Genomic DNA, 26,992 nt, shown 5'->3' with positions numbered 1-26,992 from the left:
ATTAATATTAATATTAATAATAATAATAATAATAATAATAATAATAATAATAATAATAATAATAATAATTTAATAATAATAAAAGAATAACATAATTGCAATACCAATTACATAAACATTATCTTCCCATTTACAAAAAATACTAATTACCACGACGGGATTTGAACCCAAGTAGCTGCTATGGAAGTTACCTACTTTAACAATTTTCTTTTAAACACTCGCCCCAACCGGAGTATTGTTCGCCACTGGCACCTCATGTCCTTTCGACGTATTCCAAACACTACCGGAACACGAACACAGAAATACTATGGACAATTAAAATTCCGACCTTGCTTTTCAGAAAAATCAGAAACTCTAGTGGATTGCGCCTCATGATCAGAAGCCGAACGCCCGAGATCCCTCGACTAGTGCCACCGGGTCAATTTGCCATAAACTCCTCATATGAATATAAGAAAATAAACTATTAGTTACGGAACATAAACATAGAACTGTCTATTTCTACACGTGTTGATACAATTCAAAGAATGTGAAAATAGTTTCTGTCGTGTTTTCTTCTTTGGAAATTAGAAGTTATGGTAAAGACAAAATGTAATGCAAATCGGGACCGTCCATGCAACCGAAGACCAGCGCGTAACTTAGATTATTTTCTGGTGGGTGGGCAAGCATTAATAAGCTTATTTATGACCCCTAGAAAAAAGTTGATTTTCTAATTATTGGCCCCCCTCTCTCCAACTTTCGCTTAATCTTTATGGGCTCCCCGGAGCATATGGGCCGTCCTGCACGGCACGGTCTGCGGTTCCGTTTGTTGCGCCCTGTTCCCTTTCCATACATGACAAAATTATTAAGGGGACAATATTGATAAATCTCAAAGCCAAACGAATAAATATTACTGAAATGGGTCTATGAGACATTTTTGTTCTATTTACCTTTTGTGTGCTCTTTCGTTTATGTAATGTAGCGACCCTATTTGATGCTTCATTCTAATTTCATGTTCGTATCGTATATGGAGTAAGAACATTTTGTCTGAAAATAGGGAGCTTCTCTGTGGGCAGTTGCCCCCCACAAGTTACGGCTCTGCCGACGACGCAGGCTCAACTTGAAGAACATTTCATGATGTTTTCCTCATTGAGCAACGTCTATATTACTTGTTTTTGAGTTAAACAAGGAAATCCCGAGTAAGACATTAAGACACTCACACAAGTTGCTCATATTTTCGTGTCTATATTTTTATTTATATTGTGTTTATATTTTTTTTTAATATTTGAGTATCTTTTTTATATTTTTTCATGAAACGACTTTACCTAGGTATTAGTTTGGGTGAAAGTTTAAATGGTGCGCTAGGTGAGTGGTTAGCGCATTGCACTTATTTTTGTTGGAACCGGCTTCGAATCTCGGCCATTCTGAAACTTTTTCAGGTGTTTATGGTTCAATTTTAGTTTCAATGCATACTGAGAGTGATAAGCAAGATCATCTCTCCTCCAGAAAGGAAAAGATGTTGGAATGAGGAGAATTGGAAAAGGTCTCTCAATGGTGGCAATCATTTAAAAAGTTATTTCCAGCAGTTGTTCTAGATTCGATATATTTAGCTATTTTCAAGCATTTTCTGATTCATATGTGACCAGTGTTTTTACTTTTTTGAATATACAGTATATAATGAAAAAATACATTACATACACAGCAATATTGATAATAACATATGATGTTCATTGGACAACGCGCTCTGAACCAGAGAGATTCATCTCAGAATGGAGAAATGTTTCGTGCATCATCTACTCACAATTTTACTACCATACAGACTTGACTCAGTGCTACCAACTGCTGTCAGTGACGAGAAAAGTTACGTGTAAGTTGGGTTGCATCTGTCTAGGTGTTCTCACAACTGCAAAAGACCTGGACACCAAGTAATGGAATTAGAGCCCTTAGGGGGAAGAAATGCTTTTGTGGCTGGGTGTACAACACGCATATAGATTAAATGAAGCTTGTCAACACCGTTCGTGGGTACATAATGAATCGATAAACAATTTATTTGTGATATTATGGGTGTTTATTTTTCACCTATAGACATGGCTATAGATCGAACAAGACTGAAATTCGAATTTAGAAAAAGAAATAGGCAAAAAGCATACTAAACGAAAAATACAATATAAACTATACCTAAAATATCCAGGTATTTAACTAGCATAGATGAATTAGTTAACCATTGCACTGTATATTATTTATAAATAAAATAACCGTTTTAATTTAGTTGAGGTTTTCATACCAGAAACAATTCAAAGATATTTAAGTAAACGGAGTGACACAATTCTGCTGACGTTGCAAAAATCTCCTGCTGGTATATACTATTGAACCATGATGAAGGAATGATGCCAGATCCTTTTAAGATTTACGCCCTACGATTATGTCGACTAGGCTAAAGGAGAACAAAATATTTTAGTTTCAAACAGTTCAGATTTTTTCGAAACTTTTCTCTTTCAATGAGTGCAAGAGTTTTCAAACTAAAATATTTAAACCTAAACTTTCAAACAAAAAAAATTTCAAATCAAATCTTGGAAATAAAATTTTCAAAAAATCAAACCAAAAATTCAAAACATTTTTTTGATACTAAACAATATAAAATCAAAAGTTTCATACAAAAGTCGAAAAAGCAAATTTTGAAAAATAAAGTTCAAAAAATTTCAAAACAATTTAAAGTGAAAATAATTAGTTTGAAATATTTTGGTTTGAAAACATTTGAAACAAAAATTTTCAAACTAAAAGATCAAAACCAAAATTATACTGAAATATTTTCGAACTAAAGTTTCAAGCATTTTTAAGTAATTTTTTCAAACTAAAATTGTCAAGTTACTACAGTATGTTACTTATCAGGTTTCAACTCAAAAATTTAAAGCTCGATGTAGAATTCAATCAATCATATTTCAACACAAATAACTTTTCACCAATGACCTTAGACTATGAGTTGAGTCTAAAATTCAAAGTATTGTCTGATATCAATCGATGTTAATCACTCCCATGTATTATATTTTACGTTCAAAAAATTTTACACCAACAACCATAGCCTCTGTGGTGTCTCTAAGTTTCAACAATCTAAAATTTGCATTTTCGGATTTTGATCATCCAAGTTTACCAGAGTCCTATAAAATGATTACCAGTTTTTAATTGACAACTTCAAAATTTAAAAATTGATCAAATAAGCTTCATTTGATCTCAAGGTACTCATGTTCAGTGCAAGATAATCCATATGGTTATATTACAATCTATCTTATTGAATTTTAAGCATAACATAAAACTTTGCAATATATGCTAATTGAAGACCTTGTGGCAAAAACATGTTAAATCCAAAAAAATGAAAGTGTAAAGGAGGTGCCTTCACAAGGGTTTCTCTTCGCCCATTTTTCTTCAAACTTAGCACATATATAATAGAACGAAAATAAATAGACACGTATTTTTCTTTGTTTCTTTCGGAAAATAGGTTAAGGGGGCAAAGGACCCTTTTCAAAATGGTCCCCTTGACTAAAAAGGCCATATTAAAGAAACGAAACTCTCCCAATGGAAAGATGACTTCAAAGTAGAAAATACAAGTTTTGTCGTTTTTGCGAGAAAAGAGTTTCAGGGGGCAATAGCTTCCTTCAAAATGGCATAGGATCCCGCACAATCCTTACGAAAATTAGATTTCGCAGGAATTGCTTGAAATCGTGATATGTTGTAGATATTGTGCACCTGAGAAAAAGTCTCAACAGGCACAAACAAAAATCACTGACCGTTTGGCCACTACAGAGCCATTGTTTTGAAAACAGCCGAAGATAGTGATATTCTGGATTTTGATGAAAATGACTGAAACTGTCATATGTTGTAGATATTATGATCCTGAGAAAAAGTCTCAATTTGTACAACCATCCATCACTGACCGTTTGGCCACTGCAGAGCTTTTTTAACAAGGGCAGAAGGTAACGGTATTATGAATTTCGGTGAATTGCAAGAAACTGCGATATGTTGTATATAAATGTTGATCCTGAGAAAACGTCTTAATGGGCAAAAATAACAATTACTGACCATTTGGCCAATACGAGGCCGCTTTTTTGAAAGCAACCGAGCCGAAGATAGTGATATTCTGGATTTCGGTTAAAATGACAGAAACCGTGATATGTTGTAGATATTATCATCCTGACAAAAAGTCTCAATGAACACAACCACAAGTTGCTAATCGTTTGGCCACCACAGGGTTACTTTTTTGACCAAGCCAAGCACAAAAGTGTTCTCGATTTCTGTAAATTTCTGTTCTCCGATGAACATCATATGTTAATCTCAATATTCCTGTGTATGTAATGTATTTTATTCATTATACACTGTATATTCAAAGAAATAAAAACACTGATCACATATGAATCAGAAAATGCTTCAAAGTGGCTGAAAATACCAAATCTAGAGCAACTGCTGGAAATAAGTTTGTAAATGACTGTCTCCATTGACAGACCTTCTCCGATTCTCCTTATTCCAACATCTTTTTCTTTCTAGAGAAGAGAATAACTTGCGTGTCACACTGATTATTCATTGAAATTGAAATTGAAAAAGGAACACTTCAAAGTGTCAGAATGGCCGGAATTCGAACCCGTGTCTACCGAAAAGAAGTTCGATGCGCTAACTACTCACCTACGGCGCCACTTAACTTTCCACCCAATCTAATACCTAGTTAAAACCTTTCATGGAAAAATATAAACAAGATACACAAATATAAGAGAAACAAGCATATATAAACAAAATATAAATAAGAAATATAAATAAAAATATAAACAAAAACATAGGCAACTTGTGTGAGTGTCTTAATTACCTACTCAAGATTTCCTTGTTTAACTTAAAAACAAGTTATATAGACGTTCTTCTGGAAAAAGGAAGAAAATATCACGAAACGTTTTTCAAGTTGATTCCACGTCATTGGCACAGAAGTAACTTGTCGGGGGCCAACTGACCCCCAGAGAAGCTCCCCGCCGTTCGAGGGGGCTCATTTTGTGACAAGATGTCCTTACTCCATATACGATAAGAACATGAAATTAGAAATGAAACACCAAACAGGGTCGCTACATTACATAAACAAAACAGCAGAGAAAAGGTAAATAAAACAAAAATGAGTCGTGGACCCATTTCACTAAAAAATGTCTTCTATTAGGGGCTCTAGATTAAGGGTTTGAGATTTATAAATATTGTCCAGAGAATAATTTTGTCATGTATAGAATGGGCTCAGAGAGAAACTAACAGAACCGCAGACCTTGCGGTGCGGGAGGGCCCACCAGCTCCGGGGGACCCTAAAAATTAAGAAAGTTGGAAAGAGGGGGCCCAAGAATTAAAAAAAAAAAACTTTTTCTATGGCTTATTAATTCACAAATAAGCTTATTAATTCTTGCCCCCCCCCAGAAGTTACGGCGCTGGTTATCCGTTCCAGGAATGGTCTCGATTTACATTACATTTCATCTTTACCATAACTTCTAATTTTCAAGCAAGAAAAGACGACAGAAATTAATTTCACATTCTTTGAAATGTATCAACAAGTGTAGAAATAAATAGTTCTATGTTTATGTTCCATAACTACTAGTTTATGTTTTTATATTCATATGAGGAATTTGCGGCAAATTAAGCCGGTGACACTAGCCGAGTGATGTCGGGCGTTGGGCTTCTGATCATGATGCGCAATCCACTAGGGGTTCGAGTTCGTCTGAAGAGCAAGGTTGGAATTTTAACTGTCTTCAGTATTTCTGTGTTCTTGTCCTTGTAGCGTTTGAAATACGTCGAAAGGACATGGACTGTCAGTGGCGAACAATACTCCGGTTGAGGCGATTTGTTTATAAAAATTGTGAAAGCAAGAAACTCCCATTGTAGCTACCTGGGATCAAATCCCGTCGTGGGAATTGTTAATTTTTCTGAATGAGAAAATAATGTTTATGTAATTGGTACTGTAATTATGTTATCCCTTTATTATTATTATTATTATTATTATTATTATTATTATTATTATTATTATTATTATTATTATTATTATTATTATTATTATTATTATTATTATTATTATCACAGAAGGAAAGAAAAAGTAACACAGTCGAAGGTATTCATAGGAAACATAAAAGATATCGCGTTCCCAACATTATGAAACTAACGCTTAAGCCAATTCTCCAAGACATCAGTGTTCTGAGAGAAGGAAAAACTCATACTCATTGATTTTAATCTTGTGTTTCAGGGCACTGGATTATTTTTTTTAAAGTTAACTAAATTAACGAACCTTCCTCAGTACCTTCCTTCCTACTTTTACGCGCTTTACTCACATTTACAGTTTTCCCACTAACTCTTTAAAAACAGGGACAAAAACATAGAAACCTGGAGGACAGTAAATATCACAAACACCATTCGCATATTCTTCCATTGCCTGAAGTAAAACAATAAAATATGGTGAACATGCAATTTTTGGTCTTCCAACTTCTATGTAGTGTCAAATCCAGAGTTTCAGTGGGTCAGTGGGTCAAACGGATCGAGTTTTCTGAGTGGGTTAGTTTGTCGTGGGTCAACAGCATATGACCTACTGCGACCCATCATCCAGTGTGACCCACTGCGACCTACCACCTACCGTGACCCACTCTGACCCACAGACCCACACTGCTCACTGTATTGTAGACAGCATCTTTTGAACAGCACATTTTTCACCCTCGATCCTAGCCATAGAAACGAAAAACATGTTTTTGATTGGTTGCAGCTTGCGATTGTCGAAACCCGTTATATGTATTGTGTATTATAATACTAATGAAACAACTTTGTCACTTTGCTCGAATTGAAGAAGAAGAAAGTTTTATAACCAATTGACGTTAAATTTACATCATGGCAGTCAAGGTGGAACAAAACGAACTTTGCGGGATTTCTAACCCGTTCCTCCTCTGCCCATTACTACTACTACTACTCGTTCTATGGATTCGTATAGCAAAACTGCACACGTAACGTAACCATTTTTTGAGTATTTTTTCATCTCATTTGAGTGAAAGGAAATGTTTTAGAGATTTTAAAAATAAAATATAAGAATTAAAAAAAAAAAAAACTTTCCTTGGCCCATGTTTGAACCCACACCAAAAGCAACTATAATTACAGCCCATTTCGCTAGTACTTTCGGCCACGAAGACCGTCAGATACAGATTCCTATATTTCTGCTATATTTGTGGTACGTGGCGAGAAACGGATAATTCCAACTTACCAGAACCGCGTATTTAACTCCTATGAGTAGGGTAGAACGTAATTTAAAATATGCTTCTGAACACTGCTTCTGAACGCTTGGCTTTCGAGAGACATCCTGTGAGTTTTAGAGGAGCTAAGTACCGGAAACTATACATTTTTAATCACTGTAATATATAAATTATTATATAAACAAATAAATGTAACTATGTGTGCCTAATCATCACGGCGAAATTGCAGTCAAATAAAATGGCTTTATGTATATAGTTAGGCCGTAATACAAACTGTAAATTATCATATTACTTTCATTATAATAATACCCTAAGAGATAGTGGGGATCGGAATATTTGCGAAAAAAATGAGTATCTCATAAGCCGTTAAACTCACGGAGCTGAAATTTAGTATAATAATTCTTTATTGAAAATGAACAGAACGTCTTCTAGCGTTTTTTTAACATTCCACATTATGAGAAAAGGTGCACTTTCTACATATTGTAAATAGATAGTGGGTTAGTGTGTAAAAATTGTCGTAAGCGATCGATATTAGTTGAGAAACAAGTTGAAAAGGAAGAAATACAGCCGAGTTCGACCCAGCGGGGATTCAGATTCACGTTAATCTGTACTTCATGCCGTAAGCGTCGGTGGACCGCCAATGGGCAACTAGCCATGTGTCTCGAAAAATTGGCGGCCCAGCAGCGACCAGGTGGCCCCTGCTTCCGTTTTAAAAATTATATCAACATTGGCCCACCAGTAGCAGGGATGCGACAAAACGCCAATAAATCACAAAAATTACTCCCCCAAAATATGTTAAAGGCCTATATGCGTAATTTGTTTACATTAAGGAGAGTCTGAAAAACACTTAAAAAATGTTTAAAAATGGGTCTCGATGTGTGCCCGAACAATCCAACCTTTGGATTACTAGACGCGTGCTCTTCCGACTTGGCCACGGAAGCCATGAAGTAAACGTCGCTTGTAGAGGCTTAAATTTTTGAGGTATTTTTAATGTGGCTAATCAGATTGCTCCTGTAGCTATGTATATTGGACGATAATTGTTTGAGATCAGGTCATGTAATTTTATAACAAAATGATGCGCGTCTATTTACTTTATTTTATGGTTCTCTCATATTCACTCTCAAATGATTGGCTATAGTTGTAATCTAAATTCATACAATTATACGCACTCACCACAAGATTTTTCAGTTCATGATGTAGAACCAGGGTTTACTCTTTACCCCCGTAGCTCACTTTAGGAACAATTCGCCAGGAAAAAAAATATAAAATAATACACGCATGCACATGACTGGCGATACTTTGTGTTGGTCCCTTCGGAATTCTCCGGACCAAACTGAAGTCCTCGCTGCTATGCGGTGGTAACTTCAATACCCCGACTCTAGATACCTCTTTCGACTCGAGGAAAACCTGCCGCCAGTGGCACATTAGCGGAAGTCCTTCGACACGTCGCTACAGCGACAATCGACATTTATCGTCAATTGGGCCACTAGGCCTTGGCGACGTTTGCGGCATGTGGTTTCTACGCGAAATTCAAAATTCCCATTTGAATTTGAATTTTTCAATTGTTACTTTTAATTTAGCAAGTTTTTTGAATATAATACAGCTTGTAGTGCAATCTTTAGTCTTTCTGATGGTGTTTTCGTTTCACGTCTCTAGTGCACATATTAACCATTTTATGATAATTTTTAATAATCACTGTAACTGAAAAAAAAGTTTTTTTTTACATTTTTGAACACCCTGTATGGGGACACTTTCAGGAGGAGAAAGAATATATTGGAGATTTTTCATCTACCACTTTAATAAAGGTGTGCATTTTTTTTTTAACAAAAATCTAAGATGGTGAAGTCTGATGACTTGTTGCTTTGACATGGAATGTCCCTTTTCTCACTTTTACAGTTTTTACGTAATTCTTTAAGAACAGGGACAAAAACACAGAAACATTGAGGACAGTAAAAAGCACAAACACTATACGCGCGTTCTTCCTTTGCCTGAAGTAAAACAGTAACATACGGAGAACATGAAATTTTTGGTCTTCCATCTTCTATGTGTGGTCAAATCTGTAAAACCAAACTAAACAAAGAGCAATATTAATACACAAAACGTTAAACATCTTTGTCTAGACTTTGTAATAATAATAATAATAATAATAATAATAATAATAATAATAATAATAATAATAATAATAATAATAATAATAATAATAATAATAATAATAATAATAATAATAATAATAAAGGAATAACATAATTGCAATATCAATTTCGTAAGCAATACCTTCCAATAAAGAGAGATAATAAATGCCTCCGCGGGATTCGAACCCAGGTCACTGGAATGGCAGTTCTCTGCTCCCACATTTTGCCATCAATTCCTCAGATCAAGATACGAGTAGTTTTGTTAGATAATCACAGCATACACTATTTCTACACATGTTGAAATAATTCAAAGAATGTGAAAATAATTTATATCGTCTTTTCTTCTGTGGAAAGTAGAAGGTAAAGAAGAATTGTAAGGATGGACATGAGCGAGTTTTCACCCAAATTCGACTCGACTCGACTCGAAACATACATACTTGAGCTCGACTCGAGAACTCGACTCAAAATATTTCCTCCAACTAGCTTTGACTTTGACTTGAATTTCGATTCGATTCGAGTCAAAACGAGGAAGATCGAGCCAAATGCTGTGTGTAGTTTCAAGTACTTTCTTCAAGTGTCTTACATAAACAATATAATTATTATCAATGATGCTACTACTAATACTACTACTTCTTCTTCTACGTATTATTATTATTATTATTATTATTATTATTATTATTATTATAACAACACAATGTATAAACATGAAAGATAGGTATATCTGAATACTAAACACTAGTTGACTGCTGATCTCAGTAGTCCTGAAGTCTAGAAGGCAAGGACATCGTTCACAGGGTTCTGGATTTGAATTTCGGAGATGCAAGCATCTGGTCTCAAACTAAAAATCGTTACAAATTAGAGGGGGCCAGCCAAACTTGTTCAAAACTGCTTTACCTGGGTTTAGGGTTATAACGTCTCGAACGGATCAGCTCACACCTCATTCCCTATCGAGCCGAGCCAGTAACTCCCCCATTCAAGCCAGCTCGAGCCGAACCAAACCGAGCTGATGGCTTACCTCAACCAAGCTGGCTCGAGCCGAAGGCTCAACTGAGCCGAGTAGGTGCCTCATCTCAACCGAGTCGGCTCGAGCTGTTCGTTCAGTTGAACTGAGCTGAATCGGTTAACATCACTAGCCAGGTTGGGCTACTTCGGCTCAAATCTTCGACCATGCAGGTCTTAGCCTTGGTGATAAGAAATACAGTATATACGTATGTTAGTGCTTACGACATTTGAGGCTGTCTCGTTATAGTAGGGGAGCTTAAGGCAAAAAAAAAAAAAGGCCAAACCCTGCACTTTGTGTTAAAAAGGTGCCACTCGGATATGTTGTTCCCCTGATCCAACTAAGCAGGAATCGAAGTGGCCCCACTCCGACAGGTGGCCAGAATCCAATATGGCGGCTAAGGCAAAGATGGCCGCCTCTACGAATTCATAGTGTTGGTTTTAGAGGCCTATATCTCCTTAACTAATAGTCCAATCTTCACGATTCAAAAACTAAACGACGTAGAAAATAACAGGGTCTAACAAATTAGCAAAAGCCTTTACCTATCACTGGAATTAACACCTACAGAAATTATTTAATTTGGAACTTTACATTTCTTATGCTGGACTTTAATAATATTTTTTTTAAATAACAAGTAAACGGCTGGGATTATCGAAAATGACATCCTATAACTTTTTAAAGAGTGTTAAATTATCTTTCGTTTGGTGTATATTTCATTCAGATTGGTTAATAAACAACGAAGTTATGACAATTCAAATATTCGACGAAGTTGAGTCGATTGATTTTCCCAAATTTTGAACGAGAGTTCATTCACCGTAATAAAGCATCACTGATGGATGCTGCATTGTACGAAACGAATCATTCTCTTGTGATGTGTTCTTCATAAGTCCTATTTTCACCAGAACACAAGACAGCTTGACCGAGCTCGGTTATGTGAATCCAATATGACGGTCATTAATTATCATCCACAAAGATGTCTCTTTCGAAATATTTATTGCAGTATCTAGATTTATAAACAAGTACGACAATGTAATAATAAACAATTTTCTCTCCCCCATTCATCTGCCTCACAGAACTCCATATGGGAAGGAATGAACTCCAAATCATGTTTCGAAATACGTCAAAAGAATCGGATAGAATTGAATGTTTAAAAAGCTTGTAGTAATAACAACTGCACTATTCTCGAAGTATTTCCGTTGAAAGTAACAATGGCGTAAATCCCGTGCAATGTTTCGGCGGGAATAGGTCGGAATCACACAAAAAGGCAAAGTTTGAGGCCCCTATGCAATTCTTGTGTTACCAAGAAGTCGTCAATTCAAAATAATTGATCTTCTTAAATTGTACAAAACACGGTTAATGCAGTGGTGCCCACCCCCCTTATCTCCATGACACCCCCCAATTGTCTATCAGTAAGCGTTTTTCCAGGAAAAAATCTTTTCGATTAATTTTTACACCCTCTCAAACATATTTATACAAATTTTTACCCTCCCAATATTTTAATGACGCAGTTTGCGTCATAGTCCCCCTTTGTGGGCACCCCTGGTTAATGACGATTATGAAGAATCCTGAATCAGAAGAAATAGAAGTTCATAGTACAAGATTTCGTGAAAGGATTTTTCGTCACAGGCCTAAGCTAACAGCTCATCTGTCTGGCAGGGAATATGTTTTACTTTCAGAAGGATCTGACATAATAAGTGAGCTGGAGAAAGACATGGATGAAGATGCTATGGCACTAAGTCGTGTTGTTAAGATGCTTCAAAAGGATATGGCAAACCACAAGAGTCATTTTGCAGGAAAATTTGAGAATCACTGTCAGGAAGATTTTGTTTCTCCTTCACTAATAACTGCTGTTAATATGTCACTTTATGGTTCATCTGTCACCCCTGATAGCAACTTAAGTCAATCAACTTCAACTATTAGTCAACTTATATTTTATAACTTCCATCAAAAACCAGGTGATATTGAAACAGAAGCAGCAAGTCATAAACGCAATCGCGAGCCACCTCTTCCTCTCTATATTGGGCTGAACGTGTATGCTAAATCTCGTAAAAATCTCTCATAAATGAATTGCATTCACTAGGCAATTAGTTTACACGTGTTCAGGAAATATCTTCCAAGTCTTTCTCAGTGCTTGATAAATCAAAGTGACGAAATGGTGTGTCCTTCCACTCTTCGTCGAGGTATTTTAACCGTTGCAGAATTAGATAATATTGACGACAATCTTTCTAGCACAACATCAAAGGATTCCTTTTACGGTACGAGCATTTCTATTTTCCAGCATCCTTCTAAGGATAACCCTGGCATTCGACGTGACTATGTCTCATTGGATAATGTGAATATAAAAATGAGAACTGTTCCTGCTCTCCCCGATAATTATGCTCTAGTACCTCCTGCTTATATCACTAATAAGGAACCAGTTTTACCTCAACAGAACCCGCAGTTTGTAGAGAAAGTTCTTTCACGAACTCGATTTTTCGCAGAAAAAAAAAAACTAGGAGTGTTGGCTTGAAGCATGCTTAAAGAATGACACTACTTGCACTTGATCTGTACACCATGTCTCGAAAACTGAAACTCTGCAAATGCCAAGTATATGCTGCCTGCTTCCGTTGTTTAACGAAGACTCTAAATTTGTTGCTATGATGCGGCACGAAATGAATGTTGTACGAGAATTTACAGACAAACTCAACAAAGGACAAGTTCCGGTTCTTGTAATGGATCAACCACTATTTGCTTTGGGGAAACGAATTCAATGGAATTGGCCAGAGTTATATGGCGAAGATAATCAAAATGCTGATGCTGGGAGGATTACACATCGAACAAGCCTTCCTGCATCTTATAGGCAAATGGTTAGATGGAAGTGGTTGGGTAGAAATTTTATACAAGTCAGATGTAGCAACACCAGGAACCGCTGACAGTATATTGAAAGTAACTTACATTACAAAAGCTCGCTTTGCTAATCAAATTACTCTGACAGTTTTACATTATTTGCTGCATGATGCACATCAGAATTCTTCATCAGGGCAATTTTTCAATGACTGGTGCACTGAAAAGGAATCTTCGTGTCCAACGTTTAAGTTTTGGATAATATATTACCGTCTCGTGATTTTACTCTTAATTTACATCAGAGCCATACGTCAAGGAAATTTTAAGATCTACGTTGAAACACCAAAATTAATGGCAGAATTGCTTTTCGCAATAGACCTCTTTAGCTATGCTCGTTAGCTTCCCATTAGCATTTTAGATTTAAAGAAGTTGGAAGAAACATATCCTGAGATTATGAATGCTTTCGAAATGGGTTACTTTGTGATAAGAAAGACATCAAACCTTTCTCTGCAATAGCTATAGATCAGGCTCACGAACAGAATAACACAATTATAAAAGGTGATGGCGGGGCGATTGGTCTTTTACACAACAATGCTCTTGTCAAATGGATGACAGCAGGACCAGAAATTAATAGACTAATTAATGAATTCAAAATGTCATATAATGAATATGATCCTGATAATAAGCACCATGAAGATTACTCGTCGATGCAAGAAAGATTTAAATCGTCTGTTGAAAAGATGAAAGAAGTTTTCGTAGAATTGGGGAATCCGTTTGAAGAAAATAATGGATTTGTTAATTGCTTCCAGAATCATCTATAACGGTGATATAATTGAATCCCTATATTCAGCAGAAGAAAAAGGGTCTAATATGTACAAGGAATTTGTACAAGAAAGATTAGTAGAATGTACTAAGCCATTCTTTTCGCCCATGAAAAAATCTTCTCTATTGCTTCATTCTTCCCTTCAAAAGAATAAAACAAACAGGAATGAAATAAAATTACTTAATATGGACGTTGAGCTGTTCTCTCACTTACTACGCGTCAGTCAAACAAGACGACTTGACTTGGATAAATTCTTTCAGCACGAGAGTCAACCACTTCCACAGTGTCTCTGCCATAATTCACAATCCTCAAAAAAGTCCGACTTAGTTATGCTTCTAGAGAGTGAAGCCAACATCAAGGAAGAACACTTTCCTAATTCTTGTGATATTTTATTATTTGATGGAGCAGTTTTGGTTCACATTTTGCAACCAGCATCAGTAGAAACATTCTGTGATTATTTCAGTGCAATTTCTTCGAATATGTTCAAAGAGAAGCAGACACACTCCATGCAAAGCGAGTGGATCTGATATGGGATAAATACTCTTCAAAGAGCATAAAATCTTCCACAAGATAAAGCAGGGGTGTAGGAATAAAGACAAAAGTAACATCAACTACGCCAATTCCTAGGAGGTGAAACGATTTCCTTCGTAATGACGAAAATAAATAAGAACTGTTCCTTTTTCTTGGAAAGTCTGTGTGTGAAAAGGAAGGAAGTAGCTTAAAGGTAGCATCGAGCAATGGATATCACATTGAAACTTCAAGAAATCTTCCAACATTTTCAAAAAAATCACCAGGAAATCATTTAGAAGAAGCTGATAGTAGGATCATGTTACATTGCTTTGATGCAGCACGACTTTGAGCGACGTGGTTTAGAAGAATTATGGATATCTTTCGGCACCAAGAAACATCACTGATTTCTCCCAGTTCATCATATTTCAAAAGCATTAGGAAAAGAAAAATCAACTGCGCTACGGCACTTCTACGCGTCTGTGATACAGTGTCATACTTTCTCGGGCATGGAAAAATATAAGCATGGAAAACATGGCTTTTGTATCCAGAGGTGACCACAGCTTTTCTAACAATTTCACACCCTGTAATCAACATAGGCGAAAATTGTTTTAATTCACTGCAACGATATGTTGTCCTATTATATTCAAAACCAAGTGAAAAATTTAAAGTTAATGAAGCCGGCGAGAATTCTTTTTGGAAAAGGGCAGACCTCTTACTGCACTTCCTCCAACTTGTGATGCCTTGCTTCTTCACACCAAGCGTGCAGCATACCAAGCTGGACAAATCTGGGGTCAGGCAATAAAGAAGACAGCACATATTCCTTCACCAGTAAGGTGTGGATGGACTGACAATGTAAGTGAACTTTCTCCAACATGAACTTCAATTCCAGTTGTATACGAAGCATGTAGGAAACTCTTTCTGAAATGTGCCTGCAAGACATGTATCACAAAATGTCGTTGTAGAAGTGCAAACGTCCCGTGCTGCTTTTTTGTTCTGTGTGTAGGGGAACATGTGGAAAGGTGATGGAAACTGAAAACGAAGATCTAGACCAATAAAACTTTCATGTGAGTAGCACTCACTATTTTTGAAAATTCAGTTGATCCACATTAAATTTACACCACGTTGGAAACGTACCAATAAATATATAAACTTAAATGTATGATTCTTTATAGAATAGCTTCTACACAAAGTAATATTAACTGTTCGTCGAAATCATAAAACTCTTTGTACACATATAACATCCAAAAGATATATTGTGAACTTCAAATTATCAAACCAAGTGTTTGTGTTGTATTTCTGTTCTTACAATACGAAATAAATTATTTACTTTCTAATTTATAGCAATATATTGCTTTATGTAATTTCCTTATAATATCGTAAAGGATATAAAGCCAATGTCAATGGTTTAAAGACATTAATTTACTTCTTAGTCTTCCTGTGCAGTTCTCTTTCAATTCAGAAGAAACCATAAAACTTTTCTATCGTGACGCTACGCACGTAATTTCTTATGATATTCTTAAACTTGATTCATGTGTAAAAGTGAATAGTAATAGAATAGGTGATATTACTTTGTCGGTATTCGTTTACAAATCTAGATACTCGGGTCAATATCTCGAAAGAAACTAATTTTTATGAATCATAATTAATGGCCACCATATTGAATCCATAACCGGGCTTGGTCAGCAGGCCCGTAGCCAGCCCAACCATATTATAGATCATCACCATATTATAATTCATTTGCAAGCCTACCGTGAAAATTTTAGGGTCCAGCAAAAATTTAGGGGGGCGGTCCCCTAGACCCCCGTGGATAAGTTGAGTTGATTTTAGTTTAGCGTCCCGTTCAGCAGCGAGGCTATATGAGACGTGGACCTACTGATTAACGTGGAATCCGAACCACATCCCCGTGGATAAGGGCCTGTTGGTCAGGCTACTTTGTGCTTCTGATGAAATTGGACTTATGAAGAATACATCACAAGAGAATGGTTTGTTTCGTACAATGCAGCATCCATCAGTGATGTTTTATTACGGTAAATGAACTCTCGTTCGAAATTTGAGAAAATCAATCGACTCAACTTCGTCGAATATTTGAATTGTCATAACTTCGTTGTTTATTAATCAATCTGAATGAAATATACACCAAACGAAAGATAATTTAACACTCTTTAAAAAGTTATAGGATGTCATTTTCGATAACCCCAGCCGTTTACTTGTTATTTAAAAAAATATATTATTAAACTCCATCATAAGAAATGTAAAGTTCCAAATTATAATTTCTGTAGGTGTTAATTTCAGTGCTAGGTAAAAGCTTTTGCTAATTTATTAGATCCTGTTACCTTCTACGTCGTTTAGTTTTTGAATCGTGAAGATTGGACTATTAGTTAAGGAGATATAGGCCTCTAAAACCAACACTATGAATTCGTAGAGGCGGCCATCTTTGATAGCCGCCATATTGGATTCTGGCCACCTGTCGGAGTGGGGCCACTTCGATTCCTGCTTAGTTGGATCAGGGGAACAACATATCCGAGTGGCACCTTTTTAACACAAAGTGCAGGATACTTCCCCTAAGCTCCCCTATTATTATAAAAATCCATTGTCGTGTGGTTAATCTAGACAAGACGAGATTCGAGCAATGTCCCATTTCATGAGCAACACTAAAAATATTGTAATTATTGCTTACATTTCTCATAGCTTTTGCTTTCTTGTCTAATCAGATAATGATTTCAAAACGAGTTAAAACGAGCGAGCCATTTATCAAATTCGACTCGACTAAAACTCGACCTCAGTACAGCGTATTGACTTGGTACTCGACCCGAGAAAATTACCTTTGACTCAACTCGAAACTCGACTCGAATTCGCTTCGAGTTTCGAGTCGAGTCGAGTTTTAGCTTGACTCCTACTCATACCTAAAGAATTGTATTGTAAATCGGGGCCATCACTGAAAACTATGATGTAGCCTTAACTTGAAAAACGTTTCGTGATATAATCCTCATTGAGGATCGTCTATATAAGTTTTATTGGGTTTAAAGAAAGAAATCTCGAGTAGGTTATTGTGACACTCACATAAGCAACGACTCCTTATACAGGGAGAAATCTTTGAGTCCCCTTAATTTGACAAACAGAGTGTTCCTTTAACCGTGTTTACTCGACGATAACCGTTTGTGACAAGATGAAATGCGTTCGCCATTTAATTTTATAATAAAATTACGCGCACCTACTTACTTTATTTCATAGTTCTCCCATATTCACTTTCTAATATTCGGCGACAGTTGCCATCGAAATTCATACAATTATCCGCATAATAATAATAATAATAATAATAATAATAATAATAATAATAATAATATCAATTACGTAAAAATTACCTTCCAATAAAAATAAATGTCACGTCGGAATTCGAACCCGGGTCACTAAAATTGCAGTTCTTTGCTTTCACACTTTGCCACTTTTTTAAGATCAACCTATCATACCTCAGTTTCCTGAGAAACCCGAGTTCCCTCGAACACAAGTCCATTTCGACCTTTACCATATTCGACAGGGACACGAACACATACATATCCAGGGCAGTTAAAATTCCAACCTTGCTCTTCAGAGGGATTCGAACCCCTTGCACTCACTATTTTTGCGCCTCATGATCAGAAGCCGAACGCCCGAAACCACTCTACTATTGCCACCGGCAACCATCAATTCCTCAAACAAAATATGAAAATAAACTAGTAGTTATGTTAGATAAACATAGCACGCTATTTCTACTCGTGTTGATGCAATTCAAAGAACGCAAAATAGTGTCTGCCGGCTTTTCTTCTTTAGAATTTAGAATGTACGGTGAGGAAGAATTGCAGTAACGTAAATCGGGACCAGTTAAAAACGATGAGATACCCTCATATTGAAGAACGTTTCGTGATATTTTTTTTTTTCATTGACGAAGGTCTATATCATTTGTTTGTGAGTTAAAAAAGGAAATATCGAGTAAGTCATTGTGACACTCATAAGGGACGTATCCTTATACGAGTATTTTCTGTATAGTCTCAGATAGAATGCTTTTAACTAGCTAATAGTTTAGTTTGAAGATGAAGTGACGCGGTAGATAAGTGGTTAGTGCATTGAACTGCTATTCGGTGGACCCGGGTTCAAATCTCGGTCAGGTTATAACTTTTTCAAATGTTTCAATTTCAATATATAATCAGTGTGACAAGAAAGATCTTCTCTTTTCCAGAAAGACAAATATTTTGGAGCGAGGAGAACTGGAGGTCTCTCAATGAAGGTAATCATTTACTAACTTATTTCCAGCAGTTGTAGATTTGATATTTTCAGCTACTTTCAAGCATTTTGTGATTCATGCGTGGTCTGTATTTTTATTTATCTAAACATACAGTATATAAAGAAATAATACATTACATACATACACAGCAATATTAAGATAAATATATGGTGTTCCTTGGAAAACACGATCCGAACCATAGAGATTCATCTTAGAATGGTGAACTGTTTCGTTACTCACCTACTTTACAATTTTACGTGGATAAACACCTGAACTAGGGCTACCAACTGTTGTCAGTGCCGAGAACAGTTACGTGTAAGTTGGGTTGCATCTGTCTAGGCGTTCTCACAACTGCAAATTATCTAGACCCCAAGTAATGTGATTAGAGCACTTAGGGGGAAATTCTTTAGTGGTTGGGTGTACATTGGCATATCCTTTAATTTTGGAAGTTGCCAAATTTAATATTTTCGTATAGTAGTGTAGGATAATAAAGTTTTCACCATAAATTTGGGTGCTTTATCTCGTTTTTTTTTTTTTTTTTTTTTTTAATAAGAAATTGCCGAGAATTTCTACAACCACCTAATTGGTTATTGACTCAATTTGTTCCGTTTGACGAGGGCTTTATTATCCTATATGATTATATGAATGTGTCCAGGGAACTATTTTCCATTATAAAACATATGTACAAGATACTACGCTCTTAAAATTTGACACTGGTACTTTGGTCCACTCCTTAATCTTTGGGAATATCTATATTTAAGAATGTTTTATAGCAGTAAAGGATCTTAATATATACCATTATAAATTTGAGTGATTCATCTGGTTGCCTTTCACGGGTAAAAATTACCAAAATATAGTACGACCACGTGTTATTGACGCAATTTATTATTTTTATGAAGATTTAACACATTGTATGTGTGTATACAGAGGTCTATTTACTTTAATTTACATATATACTTTGATGCTTGTTTTTTAAATTTTATTCCGGTACCATTTCTTAAATTTTGGAATTACCAAATAACAAAATTCGAAAAAAAGAAACGTTCTCTGTGACTCACTGTAAATTTTGGTGGCCTATCTTGTTCCCTTTTGTGGGTATAAAAATGGCCAAATATTCATATTCAGAAGTTTATTGACTTATTTTATCTAATTTATACGGATGTATTACCTTATATGATTTTATGAGTGAGTACATGGTTTATTACTTTTCCTAAGACATGGGTATTTTTCTGCATCAATCTTAAATTTTTGGAGAGATACATTCCTTCACTCTTAAAATTTGAGAATTGATAAATCCATAATTGATGATTCTTCTTACAATATGAATGTGTATCATTGTAAAAATTGGGTGGTCCAGCCTATCCCATTCTTTGGGTAAATAATTTTTAAATATTAGTATTGTCACGTGGTCAATTACTGAAATTTTTCATTTTCTTTGATGCGACTTTATTATCTTATATGGTTGTATAGGGGTAAAAGGCATTGATACAATGATGTGTCTTTCTTAAACTTTTGAAGGAACACTTAGGACCAACCTTCCTATATTTGAAAATTGTCAAAATGAAATTATATTATATATATTTCTGTACATTTTAATGGTCTTGAATATTCCCGCCTATGGGTAAATAAATATCAAAATATAAACGTAAGCAATACGTTGTGCCACTTGGAAGGTGTTCGATTCATGTTATTGACCATGATGAGATTTAAAATGTCGCATGAATTTATGGTTGTGTACAGGGATTCATTTTCTTTCATAGGACATGTATACTTCACTAGGAAAACTCCTTACATAGGACCACTCCTCACACTTGCGAATTACCAAATAACAAAATTCGGTAAACGTTTCTAAATCCCAATTTGGTTCTGCTTATTTATTTCTGAGGTTAATAATTGCCGGATGTTTTTACCTAATTGATTTTCTTACATAAGGCCTAAGAACCACATATGATTATGTGGTTAAAAACATGATTAATTCTGATTTATGTATATTCATGCACTTTGGGAGAGGTACGTAGAACCATCCTTTAAATCTGGAATTATTGTAGGAAAAATTTTAGTATGAAACGCAAAATTTGCATGTTGTGCTTAATGTTCAATAAGATAAATTCAATGCTCGATTGATATGAGAAATTATTTTAAACTTTAGTCACAACTCAAAGCACAAGATTATTTCTGGAAAGTTATCTTCACAAAAATCTGATAGGTTGATTTTTGCCTCGAGATTTAACCCTTTTCCGAAGGAATAATTTATCTTACCATAATTTGATTTGATAGTAAATTATAGTAAATTCAGTGTACACTAGGCCATATAAAAATACATTTTCTTCTTATTGCTGCTCAACAACAATGAGAGGAAATGGGACTCATTAGCCCTGTTAGGCGGATAGGCTTCGTCATTATAAAGCACCCAGAACAAATAATGTATGAGCAAAGAATGTGGGACTTAAACGTCACGACAGTCCAAAAAGAATAATATTACGGACTTGAAATCTGACAGATAACCTTAAAAGTTCCAGATTTTGAATCTTAGAATTATAGTTGCGACACAGTCTAAGGTCAAAAATGTAACATATCAAACCTGATATGCAACAGCACTTTGATATTTAGACACAGCTCACTGTCTAAGGTGGATCAATCTGATTGGTTAATCACTGGAAAATTATTATTGATGAAATTTGATACGCTGATTACTACTTTTAGTGCAATCTGATTGGTTGATAACTTTTAAGTTGAAGTTTTGCTTAACATTTTTCGATTACTGTTTAAATTTTATTTGAAACTAGCCTTTCGCAAATGATCCTGATTGTATTTCTTGCCCTTGTACTTTTTAATAATATTTTTTATTCCACTTAAACTGATGTTGCAACTATTTTTCTTGCACTGTTTTGTAATGACAGAAACACTAAAGTGGGCGTCTTAAAGGGCCGCAACAAAGACGTGCAATCACGATAATTTCAGAGTGTGGGGGATTTGTCCGATTGTGTGGGGTTTTTATCCATTTGTGTGACAGTTGTGACAATTTCTGCATGTGGGGGTTTTGTCCATTTGTGTGGGGGTTTTGTCCATTTATGTGTGGATTGTGACCGTTGCTATGTGTGGCTGTTTTGTCCATTTGTGTGGGAGTTTTGACCGATTTTGTGGGCATTTTGACCGATTTTGTGGGCATTTTGACATTTCTTGAGTGTGGGGGTTTTGACCGTTCGTGCGTTTGGGAGATTTGTCCATTTGTGTGGGAGTTATGACTGATCGTGTGGGCGTTTTGACATTTCTTCAGTGTGGGGGTTTTGGCTGTGGGATTTTGACCATTCGTGCGTTTGGGGGATTTGTTCATTTGTGTGGGAGTTATGACCGATCGTGTGGGCGTTTTGACATTTCTTGAGTGTGGGGGTTTTGGCTGTGGGGGTTTAGACCTAGGTGGTGTAGTAATTGGCCTCAATAGACTGGAGTGGCCACTCTCGCTCGGTCCAGTGAGCAATGCGATAATCATATCCCACTCACGGTTGCCCTCATCACGCAGTACTTCCTGACCCTGTATGATAATGAAACGTCGCTCAAAGAGAAGAGCAGCAGCCATGAACTCCACATAAGTAGCAAACGTGTAATGCGAAAGCATGTATGCCTGATACGCATCTACTGCCATTGGTTCACCGGTACCATAGTGTAAGATAAAGGGACCATAGAAAGCGTAGTGTTCAACTATGTATTGGACCACATCTTTACGTACGTTCATGGGATACTCTTCAGTACCAAACTAAATGTCCGGAAGAAACAAGCCCCATCTCCACGCACATTATGCACATGAAAGTTAGTTATTTGTTGATCAATGCATAACTGGAGATTATTCATTATGATTTAATCAAATAATAATTGTTAAGGATAAAGTAGTTTCATATATAGTTAGGAATATATAATAAAGAATTGCCAAACGACGTAAACTATTTGAAATATTACTTCTTACAGCAAGTATGTGTTCTGAAAGGTGTGTTCTTACAGCAATTCTCTAAGTTTGTACTTTAGTAATGTGGTTTTCCTCCGAAGAGGAAGCACAGAAAGTAATCGTTAGCCGATAGAAATGCCTAAGTGGTCAACTTGTTTCAAGTATCTCTGCCTCCGAAGAGGAGAGTATCAAGATAAATCGTTAAACCTAAAGAATAGCAAAGTCGTCTAAGTTGAGATCAAGTTGGTGTGTCAGCCTCCGTAGAGGATCAAAAACAATTATTCGACGGTTGTTTCCTTCAACCTCAGAGAGGAAGGTACTCCAACCGTATATATGATGTTCGCGCTTAAAACCAATGGGATGGAAAACCTAGGTGACTCGCTTATTTTTCTCCGCCAGCTATGGATACCCAATTTTTTAATTTGGTTAGAGCTCCAGGTGGCCAGTTCGAATACAAGCGCCTCAACTCCAACTCCAACTTCGGCTTTCAATTTTTTTATTTACGGTTACTTGTGATTTTACGTTTCAGAGAGACAAACAGTTTAAGTCTGTGTGCTTTAAACAAACCAGTTAAATACACTTTTTTTCATAAAGTTTATGATTTAAAATTAGTGTTCAAAGACTTTGTATTTTAATCATGGGCGGACTGGCAACCATAGGGCCCACCCTGCTAAACTGAAATGAGGGCCCACTGTATAAAAATGTAAAAAAAATGCACTTGGCATTCTTCATATGTATTACATATAAAAGTAATACATATACCATCAGATTAAAAAAACAGTAGAGGAGACATAGACATTTGGGAAACGTTAATTAATTTTGAGGCAATTTTTATTGCGTTTTCATGTAAAATAGCATATCTGAAACTTTTTTAAAGTAACCAAACCTGCAAGCACCCCACTTAACGAAGATCCGTATTTTGTCATAGCTGATCTGGGGCTCCCTCCCCCATGATACGTAAAAAAATAGTTACTTCAGTCGGGAGTCTGCTCGCGAATGTGCCGCAATCTCTCTCTGTACCTGTCTTTTTGCCGAGAAGAAAATGTTGTAACCCACATACACAAACTCTTCTAAATATTGCTGTATAATCTCGGGGAAGTACGCCCCGCTCTTAGCAGACAACTCCCCCCTCCCAAGCGTGTCAGGTCGGACAACAGACATGCCGTCAGTGTTGGAAACTTGAAAAAGCTGTAACTTTGTGGCCTCATTGCAACACAAAGAATGCGATTGGAGGTAAATTTGCGATAATTTCGAAACGCAAAATTTTCCTTGACATAAGTAAGTCATAATATCGTATCTATATGTCGCAGAAAGATTAGATATCGTCTATCGTCTAGTGTAGTCCGCCCATTCCTCGGCTGGCCCCAACTTCTCTTTTTATATGAATACCTACTTTGCACATCACAAATGATCTTTACATTTTACTACAATTTTATTTTAAATTAACTTCAAATAATTAAAGGGAAGTTAACATTTACACGATATACACACTGATTTGACTGACAGCATAAGTGTTCGGCACTTTTAGAAGTTACACCAACGCTTACTAAGCCCAGTGTCGGCAGCTAGTGCTCTCAAACGGGTCAGGTCAGGCTCCATCGGGTCAGGGCTCGAGTCGAACCTCCTTGGGTCACAGGTCGGGTTAGGGCTGCTCTAGCCACGGGTCTGCTCGTGTCAACTTTCTTATGCGTCGTTTCGGCTTAAACCTATTAGCGTCATGAGTCGGGTCGGGTCGACGTTCAACTTGACCCGACCCTGTCAACCCGAGAAGGATTTAGCCGAAACGGCGCATAAGAAAGTTTACCCGAGCCGACCCGTGGCTAGAGCAGCCCTGACCCTAGCGTAGGTGACCTGACCCGACCCGTGTCTCAAGCAGGCTTGACTCGACCCCTGACTCATGAAAGCCTGATCTGACCCGTTTGAAAGCACTACGCGGCAGCAAACAGTTCAGTTAATTTCGTGTTCGCCTGTTAAAGTTGTGTAATTTCAAGTAAAAATAGCCATAAAAGATAAGCTACAATTGACTGAAATCATCCAAAGACGTGGTGTATACATTACAATTTATAAACACCTTAGACAGAAAAAAAAAAATACTTGGTAACTGTCCTGCAGTACTCGAATGTCACATCACGCTCATTTGTTTCTTATAGCTTCACAGATTCAAATAGCCTACGTTGTTTTGGGTCAGATGCAGCTTTTTGTAAATCACATCTTCGTTTGTGTTCTCGCTTTTTAGCACCACTTTTATATTTTTTTTCTTTACAGTAATCTTACAATCACTCATACCATCCATACTGACACAACCACATCTGTCTTCCACGACAAACGACACGTAACTGGTGTTCCAATAATTGAATTGCTGCTATCGGATTTGCTCTTCGATGTAATATACAAATAAAACACGAGCCAAGGGCAGCAACTTCATAGTAATTGTTTGAGGTTTGTATAAAACAATCGTTGATAGCGGCGACTAATTTCTATTCGCTTTACCGCACTGAAAAAAAAAAATCAACGAAGCCTGATCCGATTTCTTTCTTCGAAGCTTGGTTTGAGGACAACGCAGTTAAAAAGCGTTCCGGCTCCACCTCCACTTTCCACAATAACAATATCTACGAAACTATTGTTTCTTTAAAACATCGCCACTCGCCGGCTTGTAAAAGGACCGGAGTAGGCAATGGATCCAAATCCAATAACCGCCTGAAATCTACTGTGTTTCTTATCTTGAAAAAAGTAGTAGTTAACGTGCTCGTTTTTAACAGCTGATGTATCACAAACCCTGCAATGTTTTAGGGCCTGATTGTCTCAGAGACGGAACCTTTCCAAGTCGATAAACGAGAAGAAGAATAAGGTCTGTTCATGAAAGTTTAACTGTACGTCTTTTTTATGCAAAACACAAGTTTGCGGGAGTTACCCTGCCATATTTTTGATGCTGGTAGGTTTAATTGAGCACATCTTTTTAAAATTGGTGAAGGGGGCCCACCTGTTTATGGGGCCCACCCTGCATTTGCAGGGTAGCAAGGTGGGCCAGTCCGCCCCTGATTTTAATAAGTCTTCTCGAAAATCAATGGAAACGAACTGCCCTGCCATCTTTGGAGTTCCTTTAGAATATATGTTTGTGGACTTTATCCGCCTTATGCAGAGTCGTTTTGACGTATGATTAGCGTCATACTAAAGGCCTGTTTACTGTAGGAAACCTATGTTAATCGAACTCTTTAATATGGCACTAATCACGCTTCAAAACGACTCTGCATAAGGCCCTATATGTTTGTGCTGAAACCTTTCGAAAATGAGATCTCGGAAACAACAGGCTCAAAATAGATGGCATTTTCACTGATCGATTGCAAATTTTCTGTAGATTGTCCAGTTCCAATTGAATATTTAAAAAGCATAGTTGTTATTTCTTTATTACATTTTTACGGGTACACTAGAATTGTTGAAATTAAAAAAAAAGCATCATATCCTAAGCATTATGCATTGCAACACCACATCGTTGTATATTGGGGTTGTATATCTCTCAGACGTTTGTTTTATGGTCAAATAATTGAAAAGGAACGATACCCATTTCTGCAGTCTAAGACGAACTCTTATTTTTGCAGTGTTTTGCCCATTGAACACCATCTATAACTGACATTGTAAGTAATTGTGTATGTAATCTGTTTGCTTATTACATACTGAATACAAGAAGAAAGAATACACTTATCATACATGAATTAGAAACTTCAAACGGAAGTAGGCTCAAATTTTGCAAACGGTCTGAGATATTGAAAAAATAATCGAAAAAATCTCCCTTTTATAGTATCATTTGCTAATTTTTATCACGGCGTCTATAACTTTTGTCTGTAATGAACATATACAGATGTTTCCAGGAATGTCAAGGAGATTCATGCTCATATGCGAATGATGCGCTGTGTAGAGAGCGCAGGTTCTTGTCCTCGGAACGATTACAATTATCGGAGGTACTGATTTGATATGTAGTACACAACTGTTTAAAACAAATAACATTAAATGAAATTAAACAATTAACAGCAACCGCTATAATGATAACTTAAGGTAACAATAACCGTGCATTTTAACAAGAGATCAACAAGAATACAACATATAAAGCAACTGTAACAAACACGTTCCGTAATACCCGTTTCAAAAATCCCCTAAAAACTAAAAATATTCACTTTTGGCAATTTTCCTTTGACATGCCAAATTTAATCATTGTAATCCTAAAGAAATTGCCCAATAATTTTGAGATATAAAAGGAGTTCCTATAAATAAACCCCACCAAAGTTGGAATTTTATATTTC

This window comes from Thermobia domestica, chromosome 6 (assembly GCF_964235325.1).
Source record: "Thermobia domestica chromosome 6, izTheDome1.hap1.1, whole genome shotgun sequence".
NCBI lineage: Eukaryota > Metazoa > Arthropoda > Insecta > Zygentoma > Lepismatidae > Thermobia > Thermobia domestica.
This window is presented reverse-complemented; position numbering follows the sequence as displayed.